The sequence below is a fragment of the Elaeis guineensis genome, chromosome 8, assembly GCF_000442705.2.
Source record: "Elaeis guineensis isolate ETL-2024a chromosome 8, EG11, whole genome shotgun sequence".
Taxonomy (NCBI): domain Eukaryota; kingdom Viridiplantae; phylum Streptophyta; class Magnoliopsida; order Arecales; family Arecaceae; genus Elaeis; species Elaeis guineensis.
The window spans coordinates 118,975,733-118,993,604 of record NC_026000.2 but is presented as its reverse complement, the minus strand read 5'-3'; the positions used below and the strand labels follow the sequence as shown (position 1 = coordinate 118,993,604).

At 31.1% G+C, this 17,872-nt stretch overlaps 1 pseudogene; it reads right to left on the bottom strand.

The window, feature by feature from the left end:
* Window positions 1-17,872, bottom strand: part of LOC105049740 (uncharacterized) — a 196,564-nt pseudogene that overhangs the window by 31,312 nt on the left and 147,380 nt on the right.

The following is a 17,872-nucleotide window of genomic DNA, read 5'->3' as shown; positions in this document are numbered from 1 at the left end:
CTCAAAGTGGCATGCTAGAAATAAATCAAAGTAAGGATCTATATACACAGTACCATGGTGATCTCAGATCAAAGGATCACATGCACCACTCCACTGGAGAACCATCTATCGATATGCTGTAAGGCTCTATCAGATGTTCTTTCTGTGGATCAGTTTAGTAAACTCATTCTCTAATGAGTACCTACATCCTTTTATTAGTATCACCATATAAGTGATTGTGAGATCAATCACCTCTCTATCAAGCATACATAGGATGTACCAGTCTTATCGGTATCATCGATCTTCGACTCGACGATCCAACAATTGAGAATATTTTAGATTGAAACTATCAAATTTTAGATCTCATTGGCATGATCTCATCATGGCCTAAAATCATTACTCTAATCTATGGATTTATCATAATCATAAAAATATGATGCAGAAATGATAAAAATAATACCTTATGAATAAAATAACTAATGTCATACAAATGAGTAGAAAAAAAATACAAAAAATCTCTTCACATCACCATGTGATTGGCTTATAGGAAACTATTCTTTCAAGAGCTCTCCCATCCCCATGCTCGTCTAGGACTGACGTCCATATTGCCTGCAATGCATAAATGGTGGAGATATAGAGATAAGCTACTGAGGATCGACAGTGAGCTGATGAGTTGGTTGTACATGTGACTCATACTAATTATTTCAGATGCAGATGATGGACTTGATGAGGCAGCAGCAGATCGATCTGTCATGCTCCACCCATTCTCCTTCTTTAGATGTAGATATTTGATGGCCAACGGCTTGTCTTTGTAATTTTTTATATTTATTTTGGACCTCTTGTAGTTGTTAAATTTATTTTTCTGTAATTATATTTTAACATAATGAAATGATCAAATTCATTTATCAATTTATTATGTGAATTTTTATTTTAATTTTATGGATTATAAATATAAAATATTAAAATATAAATTAAAAAATATATTTATAAATTATTTTTAAAAAAATATTATATTTTAATTAACGATGGAGTATCATTATAAATAAACTTATTTGTGATGGAAGATTTTCATCATAAATAATTTATTTTTTTAATTTAAAAATATTTTTTAAAATTATTTACAATCGATGATTTTTATCATAAATAATATTTTTTTGTGATAAAAATATTTATGATGTATATATTTTATCATAAAAAAATAATTTATTTTAGTTTTTAAAAAATATTAAATATTATTTATTAAATTATTTACAATAGAAATTTTCATCATAAATAACTTTATTTATGATGAAAATATATTTTCATCATAAAATCATCTATTTGCAATGAAATTTTTTTATCACCAATAATTTAAAAAATAAAAAATCGATAAAAATATTTTATCATAAAAATCTATTATTAGTGATGAAATTTTATGTTTTGTTGCAAAATATTATCTGCGATTCCATTTTTAGTGATAAGATTTTCATCATAAATAATTATTTATGATGAAAATTTTGTATTTGTGATACTTTTTTCTACATCATAAATATCTTTTTTTGTTGTAATGGTCAATGTCAAAGATTGTAGGTTCTATGGGCTAAAGAGCCATGACTGCCATATATTCATGTGATGATTACTCCATTGGCTTAATATGATCTTCTTCCTAACTCTATATGAAGTTATTTGACCAACCTTAGCTTTCTCTTTAGAGATATTTTACTATCGAACTATTAATCGACCATATCTTCAATCTTGAGGCTAGCAGTGTAGAGACCATATGCAAGTTGGAGAAGTTATTCTCTTCCAGCTTTTTTGATTTGATGGAGCACCTCATGATTCATTTGGTGTATGAAGCTAGGGTGGGGAGTCCAGTACAGTATAAGTGGATGTATCTATTTAAAAGATACATGCACAGTCTCAAGAAGAAAGTAAAAAATATAGTCTGAGTCGAAGGTTTTGTTGTAGAAGCTTATATAGTAGAAGAGATTTCAAATTTCAGCCATCACTATTTTAATCCCAGTGTGCAGACCAAGCTAACTCAAGTGGGCCAAAATGATGATGGTGGTGGTGAGGGATCAGAGCGGGAGATCTTAATATTTCCTATCTTGCTCGAGAATTTGGGCACGAGGTTCGTCGGATTTTCTTCGATACTGAACTTCGACAGGCAAAGATATATTTTGCTAAACTACATGGAGGTCGATCTATATGTCTTGTAAGTGTCCATCACAATTTCAACTCTTTAATCACTTATTTCAGTATACCTATCTTATGCATATTTAGGCAATATGTGAGATGTTGAAAGGAGAAAATTCGAGCATAAGTAAAAAAGAAATATCAACACAGAGCTCAAAGAACTTTGCATGTTGGTTCCATCAATTGGTAAGCATCCATTGTTATTTTATATATTTTATTTTTTTAATTTATTTTTTTATAATACACAGGTCATTCAAGGGAGTGAATCCATACCAATGAAGCTAAGACCATTAGGTTACAGACCTGAAAAATATGTGACTTGCTATAATGGATATGACGTAAATAGTTTTAAATCTTACACCTAGCAATATAAAAATTATAAAAGCACAATGAAAAGTAGTATGTGTATAAAAGGCAACTGATGGAAAGATAAGGCAGAGAGTGACTACTATAGAATCCTCGAAGAAGTGATTAAGATGAGCTATATTGGAAGTAATAGTGTTATTCTCTTTAAGTGCCAATGGTTTGATATCGACAATGATATGAAGGTGGATCCATGGCACAAGCTTATTGAAATCAAACATGGATCAAAAATTTATGTCAACGAGCCATTTGTACTAGTTGCATAAGCTGCTTAAGTATATTATACTCTTTTTCCATCAAAAGAAAGAGGAATGAAAGATTGGCGAACTGTATGTAAAATTAAGTCTCGAGCCGTTCATTACATGCTCAAAGAAAAAAAAGAGCCCCAATTACCAGAATGCTTTCAAGAGGATGAGATAGTAGGAGTTCATCAATCCTTCGATGATGTGGAATTGGATGCTCCAAAAATTTTTCTACGTGAAGATGGCCAATATGAGGAGGTAGATCCAACTGAGATTATTTTAAAGGACAATCCTTCCCAAGAAGGGATGAAGAGGAAGAAGAAGAGGAAGAGGTGGAAGAAGAGGAAGAACAAGAAGAAGAGGAAGAATCGAAAGAAGATTTCAAAAGATACCAAATATCTGAAGAGGCCGATGAGTAGTGCTAAGTATATAATTCTTGGATCATTTTAATTACTTGTCTTGCATCATTTTCAATCTTGCATTGCCATCCATAATTATATAAATAATTTGATGAATCTATTTACTTTTATTTTTAAAGAGCATACATCATGTCTTCCAGAGGTTGAAGCCACACCAACCGAGGATGGAGCTCTCGAGGAGAGAGCGATCACATGGCCAGCTCGCATGGTTCTACACCTCTCACATCGGACGGTAAGCTCTAACATTTTATATATTCTCGCTTATATTATTTTACCATTTGTTAACTAATATAACATTCTTTGTATTAGATATTTCACACTCAGGTTCAGAGGAGAGGGGGTCACTAGTGACCCCATAGTCATATGCAGCAGCGACTGCTGGCTCTCAGACATAGTGCCTTGGTCGTGGATCTACCTGGCTTGCGATACCTCTGACTCGATCGGAGGATAGAGAATCATCCATATCCAAAGTTGCTCGTAAGTATTATATGCTTAATTAATAAGTATAGAATTCAGTAATTTTAGAGTTAACATTTATTTTTTGAAATCAATTTTCCAGCATATTCAGAGAGCCTTTTACATCTCACGTTATTATCAAGATCGTATGTCGATTGATGCCAGAATCAATGAATGAGTTCTCGAGTTGATTGTTAGGAGCTCGTGATGTAGTTTGGAAGATATTTTGATAAGTCAAAACTAGTTTAAGTTTTAAATTTTTGGTATATTGGTATTTTAATTACATATTAATACACGCTTGCTTCTATCTTATAGGAGTACTACCGATTCGAGATACCCCAAGATGAGGAGGCTGGCTGTCAGACCTTCGAAGAGGTGGCCACATGGAGGCCCTGAGATGGCCTCTACAGTCTTAGGCAGTCTGCCATCCAGCACTCTAGTTCTGAGTCACCATCGAATTAGAGGTCAGATCACTAGATATGGGCAGACATATGGTAGGCCCTCTATGACCAGTGGAGCAGTGAGGAGATTTCGATAAGCGGCAGAGGGTTTGGTAGAATCAAGCTATCCAACAAGATCTGATTAGGCATACGGATGGCTCAGTTAGCACACATGTTGTGACCGACAGACTGGTAAGAAATCTATACCAAAATTTTTCACTAAAACTATAAAATCTCTTATATGCATGCTTTAATTAATTTAATTTTATTATTTACTTATTATAGATATGGAGTTGAGTTGTCCATCAGACCAACTGCAGTTGTGGCGAGCCACACACCAGTCTAGGACTGGTGACTATTTAGATTTTATACCGTGACAGATCACGGTAAGAACTTCAAATTTTATTTACTAATTAAGTTATTATAGGATCTGATTTTTATATTAGAATGAATGTATTTTTGAACTGTGCAGACGTGTTACATGGCGTACATTGCTGAGAGGTATGGTGATGACCCATCTTTTCAGCCCCCTTGACCTTAAGGGATAGCTTAGTGCCATCAGGGGGTGAGTAGGAGTCGGGTCATAAGATTCGGCTATAGCTTCAACCCTCTATCGCTTGATATCCTTCGACATCTTCATAGGCCTTGATATCTCAGATCTGACTGATGTGCACATAGAAGAGGTTATGCAGAGGCTTCTGAGCTAGCGACCTCAGAGCCTCCTGAATGCCATCCGTGATATGATCATGAAGCTTTTTGAGACCCACAGCTATGCGACCGACTGGGCTCGTTGTCCCAACCATCACATCAATAATTATGTTACTAAATCTTTTTACTTGTTTTAAGTTTTCATATTTAAAAACTTCATATATTTAGGTTTGAGTCTGTGAAGGGATCTAGGGGCTAAAATTAAATATAATCATCCAATCGATAGACTGGGGTGTCTATAGCTCCATATTATTGAATGAAATATGTAAAAATAATCTATTTAGAATCGAAAGAGTGTATTGAAAGATACATCTCCGTATCAAAATTTACTAATATTATTTTATTTTTTTGTTATAGCATGCTGGGACATCCAGCTCTCATCCACTAGTTGTTAGAAAGGAGTAGGAGGAGCAGACGATGAGAGGAGGATCAGACATTTTTTTTTTGATGTATCACAATTTTTTTGATACTGCTTGTAAAAAAATTATATAATTTATATTTTTAATATAATATAATTATTTTTAATTTTTGATTGTCATATTATCTTTAGATTTTAATTATAATAGATATTAAGACCATAATTTATTATGATTAATTAAAATAATTTAAAAAAATATTATTATTATTTTTTTAAAAAAATAAAATTAATTATTAGTGACAGCATTAGTGATGGATATACCATTGTTAATACTTATTACAATGATATTAGCGATCATAATACCATTGCTAATATTTTTTAAAATTTTTTATTTAATTTAAAAATTTTAAAAAAATTAGGAATATCATTAGCGACAGCATTATTGGTCGTTAATAATTATTAGAGATGGCATTAGCCATGAAAGTATCGTTTAAATATTTTTTTAAAAATTAATTTAAAAATTAAAAAATAATTAGTGATAGAATTTTTTCATCGTTAAAGCCATTGCTAATAGCCGTATTAGCGATAGCTAGGATTTCTATCACTAATAAGGATATTTAGTGACTAAATTTTTCAGATTGATTGTTATAACGGAATTAGCGACGGTGAGGTTATTAGCAACAGTAAGTGAACTATTAGCAACAACAATTAGCTGTCGCTAATAGTCTAAATTTTTGTAGTATTTATTTGTTAATGTATGATGTTAGGCATCTACTTTGGAGCATCGTGCATCGGAAGATGATAGAGATGGACAAGACACCGATGGCAATGATGTGCACTTAGGCACTCTATAGTTGTTGTTTCTTAGTCTCTTTTATTTTATGTATGAGATACTTGTTGGGTATATATACTTTATATATATGTATATGCACATTATGTATTTATTATTTATCTTGATACTATGTGTACTTTAGGCATGCTTTGACATACTACGCCACTTTATAAAGTATGTACTTTATTAATTTCTGATGCTATTGAATGAAGAATCATTATTGTTGTTAGATGGCTTGAAATTATTATGGTTATTGTTGGATATATAAAAAATATATATAATATTAGATTTTGAAAATTATATCCAAAAAAATTATAAAAAATAGTAATTTAGCAATGAATAGCAATAGATTAAAATATAAAAAAATTTAAAATACATAAATTAGCAATGGATTTATAATGTATTAATAATAGATATTTGAAAATTATGCAATAGATTAGAAACAGAATTACAACGAAATACTAAAACTTTAGCAACAAAATAGAAATAAATTTATAACAGAATACAAAAAAATTAGCAATGGAATAGAAATGAAATTATAACGAAATACTAAAATTTTAGCAACTGAATAGAAATGGATTTGCAATGGAAGACTTAAATAATAGCAATGGCATAGCAACGGACTAATAATAAAAGTTTGAAAACTTAATAATAGATTTGCAATGAATTTGCAATGAAACCATCACAAAAATTATTTGGTTCACAAACTTGTTACTTAAAAATGGGCAATAGAATTATTCCATTGCTATTCCATTGCTAAAAAATTTTAGTATCAAAAATTAGTTCCATTACAATTAGCTATGAGGTTTCTAACAATACAAGCAAATCTGTTGCTAATCCATTGCTAAATAGTTTAGCAATAGATGAGCAATGGATTAGTAGCAATGGATTTTATCCATTTCTAAATAGCTTTTTTTGGTAGTGATTTTTCTTAATAATCCCTCTTTTTCTTTCCAAATCATATATAATTATTTAATTTAATTAATCATTCATATCCCTGATTTATTTTGTAAATAAAGCAATTATTCAATTAAGCAATAATTTCTCCCCCTTAGTTTCACAAATAGAGCACATTTTCAATCAAACAAATATATAAGTGTAAGCATCAACCATATTGAATTTACATCAAAAAGATCAAATTTTCATTGATTAGCAAAATATGATTACATATTGAGAATATGAAAACATAAAAGATGTGATTACAAAGATAGAAAACATATGCAAAAGATATATAAGTCTTATAATTGCCAAAAATTGGATTGCTAGGGTTATTAAGATCTAAGAGAGATCCTAGCATCCTAAAAGAGAGTAGATCAGTATAGTCCTAAAATAATGGTCTAGCTAGGAAGTAGGAGAGGATGGTCTAATATCTTTAAATAACTGGCTTCGGTCACAAACATCCCCTCATTGAAATAAGTGCCTGAATCAATCTTTTTGACTCCTCTCTGACCAATCATAAAGCCTCCATCAGATCTCTCCTTGCTTATTGTGTCTCCGATGTGTATCTCTGAGGCTCTGCATAGATTGAAGCTATGATCCTGAAGGAGACTCTCTCAACCAATGCATCCTCTTCCAGTCTATCAGGTAGGCATGAGCTGCTCTCTAGATGGCTGGTCTGTGATGGAGTAGCCTTTGTCTGCTCTACTGTTTCCTCAGTCTTGACATTGTTGTAGCATGAGTGCTGGCATGAAAGTGAAATCATTCAAAGAATGTGATACATAACTGATACTAAGAAGATCCTACTAATCATAATAGCTATATTTCTACACTCAGCTAGTTTGCACTAAAATTTTTGACATCATCTCGATCTAATATAAATCTCAAATGTGTCGCTGCTTCAGACAATTCGAAGTACTCCCATCAGTCGACATATGTAGTGTGCTTCCAATGCTATCAATGTCCTTCTCAATCTGCATGTCTTTCACTTTGGAAACTAGACTTCCAACTCAAGCTCTTAATTTTCTGACCAATTACAATTCCTTCTTTCTCTACAATACTCAAAGATTATTTTTTGCTCATGATCATTTCAAAGCTTGGTCCTTCTTTCTTGCATGGAAGAATTACTTGGGAAAGCCCTAAATTCTTAAATTTCCACATAGAACTTTCTCTTTCTTTGGGTGAATTGCTTCCAAAGTGTCATTGAAGAACAAAAACTACAAGAATCGGATAGAAATGGAGAAAGAAATTCCAAATTTGGTGGGAGAAGAGTTTGAAAGAATTATGGCTCAAGAAAATTAAAAATAGAATAACAAAGTTTGAGATATTTCTAATTAAGAAATCTATCCCAGACATAGGGGTTGACTCCTATCAAATATGAGTTGACTCTTGAAGAGGGGTCGACTCCAATAAAACTGGGACTTGGCACCTTAGAGAACTTTTCTTTTTGAAAGCAGAGTCGACTCTTGGGTCTAAGAGTCAACTCCTCAATACAAAAAATAGTTCAAGGAGTTTTTGATTCAAGGAGAATTTACTCAAATAGAATATGGATCAAGGGCAAATTAGATCAATGATCTAAAATGATGTTGCAATTGGAATGAATAAATCAAGTGGGGGATCAATTCAAATTGGATAATTCAAGGGAGACTAGATAAGAGCTCTAAGAGTAAAGTTCAACTAGGGAATTAACAAGGCTCTAAAGATCAAGCTAAAAACTATCATGATGCAATGATTTATCATGCAAATCAACAACATTTTGCTCATGATCTTTTATGAATAAGTGTTTGATCTTGAAATTATTAGATCATGCAATTTTTGAAAAAATTTAATAATTAAATTTCTTATGGTAATGTCAAAACTTAATTCATAATATTTACACAAACAATTTCTTATACCATCAAGATTATTTTAATTCAGCTTTCTCAAATAATTAATAGTCAAAATAAGATGATATTAAGAATCAAGAGAGTATGAAATTTTAGAGTGAACACATATGCTCATCAAAACACTCAAGTCAAAGAATAAAATTATCACATTAAGCATGGACAAATGAATCATCAAAATCCATCAAATTAGTAAAATAATTTCAGTAATTAATGATGGTAAGATATAAAAAAAGTTTAGCTTTTATCATACATCATCATGCATCCATTTTGAGTCCTAAGCATCCATTTGTCAGAACTTACTTCTTTTATTGCTTTAGATGCTTACAAAACAATCATTTATGATTTTTTATACCCAAGCCATCTTGGGTCCATTTAAGTTAGAGCACATGGTTTATTTTAGAATCTAAATTTATTTAACCAAACTATAGCCAATTCTTTTAGTATTATATTCAAAAATTTTATGACTTACTTTATTTCATTTAAAACAAGCTATAGAATGATTTTTATGTAAAGCTTTACAAAACATATTCTTGATAAATTTTATTTTCTTGAATGATCGAAACCAATTTCAGCTTTATCGAAAATAGTTTTTTGATTATTTAAATCAATTGAAGTTTTTGTGAGCCAATTATGAACTTTTCAAGTATAGATTTCAATGTTTCAATCTCTTTTCTTAGTTTTGCATTTTCTTCTACAAGAGATTTTTTAGATTTTAAATTTTTTTCTTCAGCTAGGACTTTCTTTTTCTTCAAAAGTTTTTTTTAATAAAATCTTTTTTTTTCTTCAGCTAAAGATATATTTAAATTTTTAAGCTCCTTATTTTTCAATTTTATCTTTTTATATTCATCTATTAACTCATTAAAAGCTTCAAATAATTCTTCAAATATAAAGTTAGAAGAGTTTTCAATGTTTACCTCATTGTCATTAGCCATACGGCAAAGATTGGTAATACCTTCTTCTCTTCTTCTTCATCTGAGATTGAATAATTATTATCTCCCCAAATAGCCATCATAGCATTTTTTTTGGTCCTTTTGGGATTTCTTTTGAGTAAGGGACAATTCGGCTTGTAGTGCCCCAACTTATTGCACTTATAGCAAGTGACATTTTTTTTTCTTACACTTCATTATCTTCTTTCTTCTATGAACCTTTCTTCATAAGAAATTTCTTGAATTTTCTAGTAAGTAGCCCCAAGTCCTCATTTTCACTTTCATTTTCTTCTTTATCTTCATCATCTGACTCATCATTTTCTTCTAATTTTGTATGGCATGGTCTTTTTCTTCTTTGACATTTTTTCTTTCTCTTTTTGAATCATGTTCAACTTATGAGTTATAAGCGAACCAGTTAACTCCTCCATGTGCAACTTAGTGAGATCTCTCACTTCTTGTATTGCTGTCACTTTAGCTTCCTATGCTTTAGGCAAACATCTAAGAATCTTGCAAACAAGTTCATAGTTAGAATAAATTTTACCAAGATTATTTAAAGCATTGATAATATCAATAAATTTGGAGAATATATCAAAAATAGACTCATGTTATTCTATTTTAAGCATCTCATACTTATGAACAAGCAAATTAATTTTAGATTCCTTAACTTAGCTTGTCTCTTCATGAGTTATTTTTAATTTATCTCAATTTTTTTTACTGATGTATAAGTTGATATTTTATTAAATTCATGTATATCTAATAAGCAATAAAGGACATTAATGGCTTTAGTATTTAGCTCAACCATCTTCATATCAAACTCATTTCAATCTATTTGTATTTGGGGACATTAAATCCATCTATTCTAATTGTGGAAGTGTGTGGACCATTGATTATAACTCTCCAAAATTGATAATCTAGTGCTTGAATAGAAATATACATGCATGCTTTTTTATAGGTGTAGTTTGTTCCATTGAATAATGGTGGTCTCCAAGTTGATTGTCCTTTGGCAAACAAGGAACCAACTGGGGCTGTTATGATCTTTGGCTCAAAATCACTAGGTCAACAATAAATATTAGAATATTTGCTCTAATACCAATTGTTGTCCAGAAAGATAGCAACCCAAGAGAAAGGATGAATTAGGTTCTTTCAAAAAATTTTAGTTGAATCATAAATCTAAATAATTATGTGCTTCAATTAACTTATCTAAAGTGCTTATGAAGTATTCAATATATGCATAGTAGAATTAAGATATAAGAGAAGCTATGCAAAAATTAAAATAACGCAAAGCAAAAATTAAAAATAAAAGAAAGTAAGCAAGGAAAGTCATAAACAAATGCATGAATTTTATAGTTAGGTGTAATCCCACACCTACATCCACTCCCCTAGATCTCTTGAGAATTTAACTATAATCTTTTAATTATAGTGTATTTATTTTACCTAGGATCACAAATAAATCAATTGATTTTTTGATATCACCAACTAAAGTCATACACTGATTATTTTTTATGTTCATAATCCATCCAATTGATTTTCAAGAATTACCAACTAAAATTGTATACCAATTATTTTTAGATTCAAATCAATCTAGTTAATTTTTCAGGCTCACCAACCAAAATCTATAATATCCAATTTCAGCTTGAACGGGTCTTCATCCTGAGTTTCTTTTATCCAAAAAACTTGTAAAAAAATAAAATACAAGAATAAAAAATTTTAGAATAAATTAAAATAAAAAAGTGAACTCTTTTGAAGTGTGGAGAAGTTGCTAATGAATGGCTCAAGTGAAGCTTCAACTTTCTTCTTAATACTTGAGAGGATGTGAAAGATGTTGAAGATGATCACTTTTGAAAGCTCTCTGAATCTATGCACAAATCCCTCTTTTTCTAATGAATTTTAATGATGCTTACTCAATTTGATGTATTTCACATTTTAATCCTCTTCGTTTGCTTTCCAATTGATTCTCTAGCCTTTAATATAGGTTTGACTATTGAAAGTCTTGGAATAGCTGTTGGAGCAAAAACTAACCATTAAAACCAACACTTACATTTCTGAAAAATCTACAAAATTAGTCATTGGCTTTGAGTCGACTCAGATAGGATTTGAGTTGACTCGAATATCATTCAGTTTGCTTGACCAACTATGAGTCCACTCGAGCCTTTTCCTAAAAATATAGCTTTCTATCTTTTTTTGAGAATTTCAGCTCAGATAATTCGAGTCAACTTGAGTCATCTGTGAGTCCACTCGAATCTCATGAGTCCACTCAATTTTTTTGGTGCTGAAGAACTTGCTTTCTGCTTTTTTCTATGGGGTCAACTCAGATGACATTCTAGTCAACTTGAATACATGCTGACTAAAACTTCAGCATGTCAGAACCTTCTTTTCTTCTAATCTTCTACTCTTGTCTACTTGAATATAATTTGAGTCAACTCGAATACTTGTCATATGAAATTTTTTGAATATTTTTCTGCATGAGTAGCCTTTTTGATTTCAACTTTTGAGTGCCTTTTCAATCTTGATTTTTGAGGGCTTTTACAATATGTAGGCTTCCAAAAAAGCTTCTTGTTTGAGTTTTATCTAGATGTTTAGATTCATTCTTTTGGTACTTTAGAATCTTTTGAAACATTAACTTTATCAAACCATTAGTTCTATTATATGCTTATATATTTTGAAATCATCAAAATCAATCATAAGGTCAACACTCCCACTCACATTCCCTTCTTCTAACTTAAAATTCTTGAAAACTTCTAGGGCATCATTTTTTTTAGGCAATAGATACACCCTCCCAAGTCTGGAATAGTCATTTATGAATGTGATAAAGTAAAGATGGCCATTCCATGTATGTACATCATCGGCCTACAAATATCAGAATGAATTATATCAAGAATATTTTCACTTCTTTGAACTTTAGAAGAAAAAGACAGTTTAGTCATTTTGTCATATAAGCAACTCTCATAAGTAGGAAACTCTTTCAAGTCGAGAAAATCAAGCAAACCATTCTTCACCAACTTATTGACTTTATCTTTGCCAATATGACCAAGACAAAGATGCCAAAGAAACAAATCATTGGTACCAAAAAAAAAAAGAAATAAATCATTAAAATGAATAACTAAAGAATTAGCAACTTCACACACCATATTACTATATAATTGAACTTGATACGTATCAGGATTTCTAAAACCTTTCAAATTATTTCATCATCTTTATACAAGACAAACTTTCTATTTCCAAAATAAAACTAAGATCCAAGTTTTTCCAAACAAGATACAAATAACAGGTTCCTCCTAATGGAGGGACAAAAAGATAATTATCTAGATCAAAGATTTTATTAACTAATAACTTCAACTAGTAAGTCCCAACTCCTTCTACTAAAGCTTTATCATCATTCCTATATAAACAAAGCTTCTTCCTTCTTTAATTTTCTGGATTTCCTTGAACTCCCATAAATCATTAAACACATGAACTATTGCACCAGAATTAGCCCACCAATTAAAGAGTTTAATGTAAGATACACAAGATTCAAGGAGTAAAGATTCATTTGGCTTATTTTGCTTCTGATTTTGTGAATTCTTATAAGCCTTATAATCCTTCCTCAAATGATCAGGCTTATCCAAAAGAAATATAGCCTTTGTTGAGTTCTCACTTCAACTTTTAGATTGTAAGTCTTAAAGTTTCTTTTAATCTTGAGCTTCAACTTTGTATTGCTTGCATATTGGCTTGACTTGCCAATATTCTCAATCATTTACAAAGATCTTCCATCTTCTTAATGATCAATCTTATCTATAAGATTCTCAATCTTCCATTCTATCTAAGCTAAAGTATTCTCAACCTTATCTATAAGATTCTCAATCTTCTATTCTATTTGAGCTAAAGTATAGAAATCCTTGATGTACTTATAGGATTCTAGCAAAGAGTTAATAATGGTAGACACAATAATTTTCTCAACTCGGGTTCTACCATGACACACCAGTCCATCTGTCATAGTAATTATATCATTAACATACTTTCTTACATTAGTCCCTTCACATTTAGCTTTAGAAAATATTTTCATAAGTTATTCATATCATTTTGAGGGCACAGCGGAAGGACAGATTTCAAAAATTTTACTATGAAATCCTAACTATTAAATTCTAATCCAGGACCTCCTTGATAATTAACAATCATATGCATAATTCATAATAGAAGATATAGAAGAATACTATATCGCTAAATCCAAAATCCGACAGAGCTTCCATCAGGCACCCAAGTGTTCGCCTCCAATAGTGATCCACACAGGATCTTGATCAAGACATAAGCTCCTTAATCAAGTTCCTTCCACTGAATTCCTTCTTCAAGAATTTTTTCAGATAGCACAACCCTTGGCCTTCCTTCCTCCCTCCTAGACTTTCCTTTTTCTATCTTTCTTTTCTTCTTATCTTTTTTAATTCTCTTCCTAGGCCCTTATTTAAAATCAACTTGTCCTTATAATTTTTGGACTTATCATAACAAGAGAAGGAAGGAAATAATTGGACAATAGGGAGAAGGATGTAAGAAAGAAGAGATTGGATTCTCGGATAAGTGATTTGATACCTGGCGTGCATCTCCTTTTATAGTTGGAGACTAGACGTGTCAAGACCTGAGCCGGAGTCATGACCAATGCATAGGATGGACTAGCCAACCTAGCAAGCCTAACAAAAATATCAAATGGATAAATCAAACATATAAATTTTATCAAAAATTTGACAAAGTTTCCATTAAAAGTTGGACATTTCCCAAGGTATGAATTCCTACTTAATCCATATATTCATACCTACATGTATAAATTCAGATTTCTAACAACCAAACATCTATACGATGTGTAACAGGAATACATACATTTACATACAGTCATTTCAATTAAGTAAATATAGTGGAAGCTAGATCTTGTTTGTAGATAATGGAGCACGTCTAGAGTTTACATACAACCAAAATATCCCAAAAGGAAACACAACTACAGGGTAGCAAAAGTATACACCCACACACGCAAGTGCTGGGCTCACTAAAAGGATAACTGCTCCTATCAAGCTAAGGAACGTAGACCCTTCACAACACTAGAATTTGAAAAAAAAATATCAAAGTAATAGGGTGAGTCACAAGACCCAGTGAAAGATAATATATCTATAACAGAAATGGGACAAACTCAGGCACTAATGTTTTAATAAAAAGCATTCATACAACTTTTCCAAAATATAAACATAATAATATTTCCCATCAAGTAGTGTAATGAAATAGATGCAAAAAAAAAAACACGTTCCTTTAATAACTACAATTCGAATAATACTCTAAACCATGATTAATGAATAGATCAATTATAATGTACTAAGTTTTAAAGTAATCATATATCCAACTATGAAGGAAGGTTTCTAATCCAGAACCAAATAGTTACTCACTTACGTGAGACTTCACCAGTAATGCATGTGTATCAACACGTTAGGCTAACACCATCCCTGTTAGCTAGAAAAACAAAACCAGCTATATCAACAAATACGCCGGGCTAGCACACCCTTGCCAGTTAGGGTATCCAAAATATGATGCACCAAGGCTAACGCCAACTGCCACTAGCTACATATTCTGTCAAAGTTTTCTTCAATAAAATCTTATTGTCATCTACCCAAAACATAATTTATGTCTCATTTTTCATGCAGAGATAATCCAATGAAACTCATCATTGATATTACATTTCCAAACATATCCATTGTTTCATGTTCACTTTCCTTATCAATGGTTAATGGTATTCATATCACATTTCAAAAGAAAAGTTTAAAGGTGCCTATCCTAAGATTCACATAAGCTCTTTCATCATAAAAATAAAATAAATTTTTAAGATATTCATTAAGACAGACATGCTAAAAATAAGATATAAAAAATAAAGTTTCAATTTGCTAAAAATTCATAAAAAGTGTAGCATATGATATATAAAATTTTATAGGAACAGATAAATTGAGATAAACATGTCAAGAGAGTTCAGAGGATACAAAAACATGTCGTAGAGTATATAATCAACTAACCGCACAAGCCAAACTAAGGGGGTCCAAGTTATGCTACCTTAGAGCCAATTGAAACAGTGGGAGGAGCTCCTAATGAATCTCTTATGATGCTAGATCCCTTAGTGTCTAATTCATTCAAAACACCTCCTTTTGAGCTCTATTCTATTCCTATAACATTAGTAAGTACTGATAAATACACTTCAGGATAATTCATAAATATAACTAGGCATATTTTGCTTTTAGACTAATTTCTTAACTTTTCTAATCCTTGTGTTTATTCAATTCTGTTTTATCTGATTATAGTTAGTTAAACTTTAACATGAACTTGAGAATTCCAATAATTCAACTATAATATAGTCTCATGACTTATTCCAATTCAACCAATACCAATTCTAAACTATTTACTGAATTTTTCAATGTAATCTTCCCAATTTAAGTCACTAAAATATGTACTTCAATAGAAATCATGCAAAACTTAATTAAAACCTAACTTAGGGGTTAAAATCTTACCTCAAATGCTTAGAAATTCTGCTGCTATCCACCCAGATTTCTTGCTTTCTTCAAAACAGCAAGCTTTCATTTCTTCCCAAGAAATTTCCACTAGAGCTTTTATTTCTCACTGAATTCCTCTTGAATTTTGGCTAAAAACTCTCCCTTTTCCTCCTCACTTTCTTCTCTATTCTCTCTGTTCTCACTAAAGGATAAACGGTAGCTAAGAGGAACGATTGCTAATGGAGGGGAAAAATAATAACATAAAAACTCATCTTGCCATGTGTCCAGCTCTTAGAAAGCCAACAAACCTCTCTTTCTCCCTCTCCCTCTTCTCGCTAAGTGACCCAATCCAAGAAAACCAGCTGTCTATCAATTCCTCAAAAACCTATTTTAAAACAAAGCTTTTAAAGCCCGCAACCAGCACCACTTTACTGTTTTTCTAAAATTTTTTGCATCTTAGTTGACTAACATGAAACTTAGTCGACTCAATTCAAAACTTAATTGACTCGTTGACTCATCCAAAAATTTAGTCTGCTAACTTGCATGCCAGCACAATTTTTTAAAATTTTAGCTTTCTGTTTCTACGACTTAGTCGACTCAATGCCCAACTTAGTCAACTAAGTCCCCTAGGTTTCAAAATTTGCTGTAAATCATCAATTTACACTTTAAAATTACTTCACCATGAATATTATCTTAATTATCCTTCAAAATATCATTTACTCCATGCTTAATAATCTCCAAAATTTTAACTTTAATACTATCATTATTGCTCAAATTTCTAACCATTTTCTCTTAACTAACAACCATATTTAATTTAAGCTACATTACTATTGCTTAATTAATATTTAAATACTCAATTATATCATGGATAAAATACCACATATAAATGTAAATCTTTTAAATTATCACTTTGCTAGTTCGGGGTGTTACAATTCTTTCTCCTTAAGAAATTTCGTCCTCGAAATTTGCACTTTTAAGCTTGAATTTACTTAATTCAAATCTCAAATTTTGGTATTGCCAATTCCATATTACCAATCACAATAACTATTAACAAACTTCCCCATCTTTGCTCATATATCCACCCTTAGTAGTAAAGATACTCGTATTCAATCTTGGATGTGCTTTTAAATCATTTTATTCACTTTAGCATTTATCCCATTGTAGCCTTGCTCTTCCTCTTTTAACTATCATAATTCTTGTTTGAAATTTTTCTTCTAACATCATCTTCTTAATCCTTACCATTTCTTTCTTTCTTTTTCTTTTTAATAAGTTACATCAATCTTCATTCTTCTAAATTTTAGTACATCCCTTACTTGCCATGCTTGCAATCTTTATTTAAATTCTTACTTTTCTTTCCACTATACTACCATGATTGGAATGCACCCAACTTCTTTCAAAGATGGATAACTTGATTCTTACCTACTACATATTATCTTCATACTTTAATAGCTCATAGCTTTAAAATTTTCACTCATTAATAATTCATAACTTCAAGATCTATTTGGCTTTTCAGGCTTACCACCAAATATGCTAACACTCAGAAGATCTTTCGTTCCATTACCTGTATCTATGATAATCAATCCAAGTATTACTTACTATTCAGCCAACATACCTTTGGAGAAATTCAACTTAAACAGTTTCAACCTTTCTTAATGACACATAAA